The following is an 8,926-nucleotide window of genomic DNA, read 5'->3' as shown; positions in this document are numbered from 1 at the left end:
TCTCTTTGTAAATTGGAAAAAGATACTTTTAAAAGGGAATCGTAAACTCAAAAGAAAACATTATTATTTCTGTTGACTTGGTGGTTGGGGATTTTAATGAACGAATGGTGACGGTAGGGTATAGGGATATGTATATATATTGTAAATAGATTTTAATAAACTCTTGTAGCAAAAGAGCTTTTGTCTTCTCCTTTGGGAACCTTCCATTTTTACCTTTTCTTTCCCTTTTTGTGAGGAGGAGCGCTTCTTACCCAGCACCCTGCCTTATTAACTCCTATATGTGGTAAGTGCCCCCTCACAACTGGTAGCAGAGCGTGGTTACGATCCACGGACCTCTGGGTTATGGGCCCAGCACGCTTCCACTGCGCCACTCTGCAACCAGTTGTGAGGGGGCACTTACCACATGTAGATAGCATACTAGCCAGCTGAGTATGGGGTGAATTGAGCTTCTTGTGGGTGTTGGTGCTCCGGGGTTGGTGGGCGCGCACCCCTCTAGGAACCTCGGATTTGAAATGATGTGGACGTTAGCAATGGCATGCACACCCCTCAGATGACTGGCGCAATTAACAATTAAGTATAAACTAAGCCCGTTTTCCGGAGCTGCTTACATAAAGTAATTGAGATTATGAGTGTTAAGACGGAATATAACTCGTAGAGGTTGATCGCTTTTTTTATTGCTTAAAAAAATATTCACACCAGCGACAACACTCACATTCATAAATTACATTGTATTCTTTAAGCACGATCTGTACAAAACCCGTAGAAAAATAAATATTATAATTTAAAAAACAAATTTGTAATAAACATGGCGTATTAATTAGCTGCTTGTCGTGTCTATGTTTATAAAAATTTAATATAAATATTTAATTTGATTATAAAATCGAGAGAAAAAGACAATATACCTTTGTTGGGACAAACTCGAAAAATTCATTATGACACCGTTTCCATCCAATGACGGTTACAATTGTCAATTTCTCACGCATCTCAATAAATCACTAATGATTACTGTTTCAATTAGTTTGAAAATCGCTCACATCTGAGATTTGAAATCGTGCTTTTGCCCGAGGCTCGTTTCGTCCTGTTTTCTCCTTTCGTGTTTATTCCAACTGATTAAAACGGCCCCTGCGGTGGGAAACGGATTATGCGCCTCATTGTTGTTACATATCACAAATTAATGGGTATTTGTAGTGGAATAACAGCCGCAGATTGGGCGGATCGCGATATTTGAAGAGATAGACAAAATCGAACCCTCCATTAAAAAAATTAACATTTGAGGAAACGTTTTATCTTTTGATAACAATATTAAGGCTTTTGATTGAAAACAACAAAACAAAAGTTGCATTCAAATCGTGCGTACTTTTTTCAAAAACATAGACATTTCCCAATATAGGTAACCGTGCTTATGACTCCTCTTAAGAATTGTTGTTTAAGTCGATACACAACATTAAAACATCACATTTTGTCTAGAGCTATATATGTTTAAAAAATCTCAACCTGATCGCATCTATCTTTTTTTTTTATCGGAGGTCTTCAACTTTAGTTTAAACCCGCAAAATGGTTGCACTTCAATACCTATATATAAAAGTGAATGTTCATATATGTTTTAATGGTAAAAACGTATACTACTCAACCGATTGTGACGAAACTTTCACACTTTGTTTGAATTAGTGCTGGGCAGATTTAGAGAATATAAAATGGGCATGCAACTAAAGGGCGTCAGGATTTACAAAAAAGAGAAATTTCAGGAATTTGTAGCGTTCATTTTCACATCTGTTCAGAGAGCCATTCGGCTCCTGGTATAACACAAGTTTCCCCCGTCTTTCAGATTGATTTTGAAGGTATTGCATACCAGTACAATTAAGATTTGAATATAATTTGCATCCAGGTGTGGTTTTTGAAGGTATGAAAAAGTAAGGGCAAAAACGATTCAACGGCAAAAGGCGCAGACAATATAGTTGAACCAGGAAGGTGCAGGGTGCAAAAATACAAGTCCCTTCATATAGGCACGACTTGTTTCTCTCTCTCAGGACTGTATCAACATGCACTACTCTCTCTCTTCCTGTCTCTCTTTCTCTCACTCTATCTCTCACCCCCTCTCTCACTCGCTCACTCTCTCTCTCTCTCTCTCACTCGCTCTATTTTTCTATGTATCTATCTGTCACTCCCTTTCTTTCTCTCTCGCTATACCTCTCTATCTATCTGTCTGTCTATTTAATTACCATTACCTTTTTATTCGTAGTTTTATTTATTCAACATTTATTCATTTTGTTTGGCCAAATTTTATTAATTACCCATCCTTTTTCCTTTTTTGTCCAAGTAATCTATCTATCTTTCCATATGTCGTATTTAAAAGGATTAAGGGCTCAACGCCGTCACGTACCAAACACACGGCAAGATGGATGTTTAATATGAAGGCAAAAAATAAATTCTTTGCCGTATGATGAGGATCAAGGGAGGTCCCTGTGCGCAATGTGCAACACAGTGGAATATGAGGATACATTTTATTTTACAATATATACACTTGTACTATTGTAGGGGAGTTCCTTTGGCAAATCTTTTCTATCTAAGGATGAAGTGATTCAGATGTTGCAAAATGGCAGCGGTGAATGGTTATCCTGTATAAATTATACAAGGCTACCTGGTGATACAAGATGTATCTCATTAATGAATTTAATTTTTGAAAATGAAAAATTAAGACTTTTTATTTTATTATTTTGGATGCTGCCAGAACTCTGGGTGACGGTTTCAGCAGCCATGTGTAATATTAGGTTTTAATATTATTTTATGAAGTACAAATGATTTATTTACGATATACTTTTGTCTGTCTTGTCTTTGTCTAAAAGAAATACTTCCCCCCGCATGACTGCGCCGTCTGTTGAAATAAAGAGTACTCTAAAGTAGTAGTTTGAATGGAATTTATTGTTTGAATTAATTACACTTTTTTTAAGGTCTTCGTTGGGATGAAAAATTAGAGACACGAGCGGGATTCGAGCCCACGACCTTCAGCTCAATACGCCGCTGCTCAAATCACTTGGGCTATTGTGACTTCGATCCACACCGACACCAACTTTTCACCTCAACCTACAAACTTTCGAATTTTACCTCTATTTGCCATTTCAAATCTCGTGTAATCAGGATTCGATTCTCAGCGAGTTAAGCAATGGCCACGGGGAACTGTCAGTGAACTTCTTAGAGAGGTTAGAGCAGCGGCGGACTGAGCCCAAGGTCGTGGGTTCGAATCCCGCTCGTGACACTAACTTGTTCATCTCAACCAAGACCTTAGATAAAAAGAATAATTAATGGAAATAATTAATACGGTCAATAATAACCGCTAAAAACATATGGATTAATATAATAATTAAAGAAGTAATCACTTCGCTAACAGCTCCTCGTGGCCACTTCATTCGATTGGGAATCGAATCCTGATTACACGACATTTGAAAAAAGGTAAAAAGAGGAAAAATTCGAAAGGTTTGTTATTTACGTTATTTTATCCACAATTGACAACCCTGTTACATCATAACTTGCTGGAGAAAAAGGGAAAAAATCGGTAGAATTAAAACGCTAGAAAAGCAAAGAAAGAGAGGGACTAATTATCATAATAATGATATTTATGGTTATCATCATCTATTTCCCGACTACCAGATGACATAAAAAGCTATCGATATTTTTTATTACTATTGGAGGTCGTGAGATGCGGTCTGGTGGGACGTAGGTTTTAAAAAAACATTTTCTTTATCGTGCCAATGTTTCGATCTTTATTGAGATCATCTTCAGGGCTTAAAGTGTTTGTTTTCTACGTAGATGTGTCAGTACATTTCAACACGACACACAAGAATGACACATCTACACGGAAAACAAACATTTTGAACCCTGAAGATGAACTCAATAAAAATCGAAACGTTGATACGATAAAGAAATTTTTTTCTTAAACCTACGTCACACCAGAGCGCATCTCACGACCTCCAAATAATCATTAACTACGGTCCCTAAACACCACACATTTTTTATTACATTCATTTCGGTAATAAAGAGAAAAGAATTAAATCAATCAATATGTATGTAGACCACATTTCTGATCCTTAAATATTGTTTATTCAGTACATTACGATTTGCAATTTCAGTAAATTCTCAATACGTCAATGTTTTCTTAGACTGACGTATTGCTATCTATGAAAGCACAAATATAGTCTTTGGAATAGAATTCTTCTTTTCTCGTACTTTTATGAATATATTTATTGCTTTAATTGTAATATTATATGCAATAATGCTAGAAATTATGCGTGATTTATTAATAATTTTAAAGTGTTATATGTCATAGTATTTTCAATATAATCTCGCTTCTTTTCCTAATTAATATATGTAAATTGTGCTTTTTATCTTATAGTCAACTTCGATTTGAATATATTCAGCTACATGGGAACTTAGTGACGAAGAAAAAGTACCTTGGATCTTCGAACTTGAACCATTATTTCTTAAACGTCGCAGATCGATTTGTAAGGGTTGGAGGGAGGCCAAGAACGCCTCCACGGCGTTAATTAATTTCCATCACTTATTTGACCGAAAACCATATCTGAGCTTGAACGGATAAACAAACGTTCATTACGTTTAATAAATTACGGCTGATACTAACGTTTTGTTCTACTGCCAAGTTTAACGTCGCTTTAATTAAGGAGAATAGTCAAACCGGGCTACGCCAACTTGGGTTCCACCAGTCTCTGGGTTATTCAAAACTTGTCGGAAGTTTTGGCCAAAGTATCCACTCGAATTGTATGGTAAATTGAGTGCCACTTAGCTCTAAAACTGACCAGCAATTCGCTAAACGTTTCGGCAAGAAAAACAATCACGGATAAATCTCCAAAAATCTCGAGTATTATTTGTTATTGTGGAAAAGTAAAATGACAATTTGTTTTACCATAGAAATAAAAAGACATTACTGCACAAGATTTTAAAATCCGGCAGTATTCGATACTGGGTTGTTTCAACGTAATTATTTTCCAATGTAGATCCCCTCTTCAGTAATCGTCAAATCTGAACATTAATAAGAGTTCCATTGAGATAGTCGTACAGATAACATCGTGGAATTTTGCTCCCTGTTAAACCTTCTAGTTTATGTAGTTTAAGTTCGAGTCTCAACCCGTTCTTCACTACCACAATCAAGTAGGACCGTTCTCTTATCTTCTACTTCTTCTCCGCCGATTGTTTTCTCTTATTAATTGTGTAAAAGAGAACGCAATTGGAGGGGAAAAGACGGGACGGGCGTCGGTTCTNCTCGGGACCTCCTTGATCCCTAATCATATAAACTGAGTGCCAGCAATGGCTGGCTCCTCAAAGCATGTGTCCTACCGGTGCAGTGCTGGCATTAGTGCTAGTGTTGTGCTGTGTGATATTTCATGCATGTGTACATATTTGTATAGTATACAATTCTGTATAGGTAACAAATAAATAAATTAAATTATAAAAAAAAAAAAAAAAAAAAAATTGCTGTTTCGGACTTTGAATATGCATTTTGCAAATTCAGCTGGCGGTATTAAGTGAGAAGCAAACTAGAGAGGATTTTCAAAGTTAACTTCCAACCATAATTGTCCTGGCCTTAAAGCCGATCAAGTATATTGACGCATTGGCTTAGACAATAAGACTATTAAAGATCGGATTTTCCTGCAGGATAAACCTTTAAAATGTGCAAATAAACCTCGAAACGTGCAAAAACGTGAACATAAACTTCACAACGTACACAAATGTAAAGTAAGATTACAAACTACCATTTAGCATAGTTACAATTTAAACAATGTTTACGGAGGGTGTCGGTGGCCGCAACGGTTTAGGCGTTGACATGACGCTCATCACTGTAAGGTAAAGATCCTGGGTTCGAATCCAGCGGCTCTCCATTCGGACCCGACATACTTACAAATGGGATTTTTTCAAAAACACCGCCACCCTGAGGGTTTATATGACCTCTGCTCTTGCGAACCCTCGTTAAAAAAAATGTTTACGATGTTTATTTTATAATCGAACGATTATACTCATTTTTTAAACACCATATGTACAATTTTTTCTTTGCCTTATGATCTTTGCATATTAGCCATGACAAATTCTTATATATGTTGTCCAAATTGGGGGTTATCGGGAAAAAAGGGCCAGAGGCGAGGTGGGAATCGAACCCACGACCGCGGCGTGAGAGTCTCTCATGCTAACCACTCGGCTACCGCGGTCCCCTTATATGTACAATATACAATCAAATTTTATAAATAGATTTAAAAATATGCATCTAGATAACGACAATAAAGTAACTTTTAAAGTTTATCAAGTGTGCATCAAAGAAGTTAAAAAGATTGATTTTTTATCGCACTTTTTCCAGTCTATTTTGTTTCATTTTGCCTTTTAATAGCTTTAACTTGAGAAGAAATTTCCTAAAGCAGTGGCAAGTTAGAAAGAGGAAGGGACTGTGACAATTCGCTACATTCTCTAGAGACTTATTACCTCTCACACGCTCAGCCAACACGACAAACACTTGTATTAAGACGTTCATAACAAACCCGTATTACTTCATCTCATCTGTCGCCATATAACATTTATTAAATCTAAACAACGAGGACCTCAGAAAGTTCACTGCCAATTTATAAATGACATTTAAAATCAACAGCAAGAACACAAAAGGGTAAAGTTCAATTGTTTTCTTGAGGAGCCGACAACAAACATACCGGTTCGTAATGGCAAAAAGACATTACAATAGTACATGATTTTTGTCTGTTAAGGACTTAGTCGATTGTAGTTTTTTTAACTTTTGAACAACTAATATGACTTTTGGTTTTTCGCATTGTTTTTCTGACAAACAGCTAGGATCATACCAGAAATATGTTAATGGTTTCCCATTCCATTGATTTATTTCACCACAAGTAGCGAAGGGATCTATTCCAATCATTAATGCTAAAAATACCCTAAAAAGACAAATAAAACATACACAGGGTCGTTTTTATATCACCTGGCTGAATTTCTCTTGAACCAATGAACTATCAAAAAAACAAAAATACGACTTTAATATTTCTTTGTCTAGTTGCAAATTTTCACCTTTTTTCAGAGAAAAATTATACAGGGTATGTCAGGTCCAGTTTAACTACAAAATTTCAAATTTCATTTCAAATACGAACCTATACATTCTACACACATTGTTTTAAAGGATTTCCTACGCTAAAAACAACGGTGCAATCAGATTTTAAATTTGACAAAAAATGACAAATTTATAGAAAAAAGTTTGAAAAAACAGTCATTTGTTTTGCTATTATTTATCACATTTCATGTTCGAACTGCCTGTCTTGCGTAAAGATGCAAAGATTTGCTCTTTTTAACCACTTTTCAACGGTGCTCAGAGCGATAGAATCAGGGGAGATGGACTGAAATTACAAGGAAAGTATTGTTTTCTGGCTGACTGTTTTATATCATTCTCTTTTAGTGAATTAGTTAATAGTTCTAATTAAATAACAGCCATTTGTTCCACAGTGAGAAAAATAAATAGAGTAAAAGACTTTCTTGCAAATGATGCAATTTTATTTTTAAAACTAATGAAACGAACGGTCATCCATTGAAAGGATATTTCTAAAACTTCATACAGAGAGATGTTTTGCAGCTCGTCTCCTTTTTGATACAGTTTTTTTTGTGATACCAATATTTTACAGTTTAGGGCCAATTAAGACCGACTTACCCCAGAACATCGAACAGAATTAGTCAGGAAATTACTGCGCGTAGCTTTGGATTCCATTTCCTTAATTGCTCTATCTGAAGAACCCGTTTAGCCTGTGGGTTTTCGTCTTTTCATACGAGAGAGAGAGAGAGAGAGAGAGAGAGAGAGAGAGAGAGAGAGAAATAATATTTTTGCTTCAGTACACGCCATGTACCATCTTGTACGAAATCGAACGGATACCTCGTGTAGTCTTTCAGAAAATGTCTCTACATGTCATGTCAAAACAGGCGATTTTTTATTTGTTAGTGTTTTAATACCATTAATCAACCTATCCATTTACATAGGAGGATTAGGTGTTTACGTCATGTAATACCAAGAGAAAACTGAGTCAGTTCATAAAGAAAAAATGACTTGAACAGTTCATTGTAAATTATAAGACATTTTATTTCTTATGGCTTCAAAACATGCCTTTTAATTCGTGCGTGCTTACTGTGTTCGTACTAGGCGGCCGAGGCAGCTCTTAAAACTGGCTACTGCTTTCGGTGATGGTACTATAAGAACACACTGCCCAATAGTGGTTAAAAGAGTTTAAAAAAGTCTTCCACCATAAAGGGTAATCGTTTGTTGGTAAATGTTCTGCTTTCTTATACAATATCAAAAAAAGTGTAATAATTCAATTAAAGTTAAGTGATACTAATACACCACGACTTCATAACATAGCTCGCAAAAATCTGAAACAATGGAACTTTTTGTATGAATTGTCATGAGTATATCCCATTGAGAGACGAATTTTTATTATTGTCAAAATGCGTTGAGACTACGAGCATTTATCTCGACAATGAATAAACCATGACAGTTATCAATTTTAAATGTAATGCAACTAAGCAATAAATTACGTATTGCTTCTTTCTTCTTCTTATTTTTTCACTTCAATTGGACAGGGTCAATGGTACGACCTCTTCTGTACAGTATCCATTTTCCGTCACATGGGACAATCCGGTCAGAAAACTCTGCTTTGTGCCGTTAAAGCAATGAAAGGCAAAAAAGCTTAGAGCCTTCCCTTGTTACCGCGCTCAATTTATGAGGGCCCCATTTGCGAAGATTTCACGTTTTCTCAAGTTGATGAGCTAGAATGAATGGTTTCATCGTTTACATTGAACAATTCGGCATGCCTTAACATGTCTGACTCGAATCAACTTTGATATCTTCCCTCGATTCATTGTCACTTAAGACAGAAGGTCTACAAGA

General features: G+C 36.0%; 1 non-coding gene across 1 annotated transcript; it reads right to left on the bottom strand.

The window, feature by feature from the left end:
* Positions 1-305: 305 nt before the first annotated feature.
* Positions 306-377, bottom strand: Trnam-cau. The gene has a single exon. It is a non-coding gene; the product is annotated as a tRNA-Met (tRNA).
* Positions 378-8,926: the final 8,549 nt, after the last annotated feature.

The sequence above is a fragment of the Cimex lectularius genome, unplaced genomic scaffold (assembly GCF_000648675.2).
Source record: "Cimex lectularius strain Harlan isolate CLEC.00 unplaced genomic scaffold, Clec_2.1 scaffold205, whole genome shotgun sequence".
Lineage (NCBI taxonomy): Eukaryota > Metazoa > Arthropoda > Insecta > Hemiptera > Cimicidae > Cimex > Cimex lectularius.
This window is presented reverse-complemented; position numbering and strand designations above follow the sequence as displayed.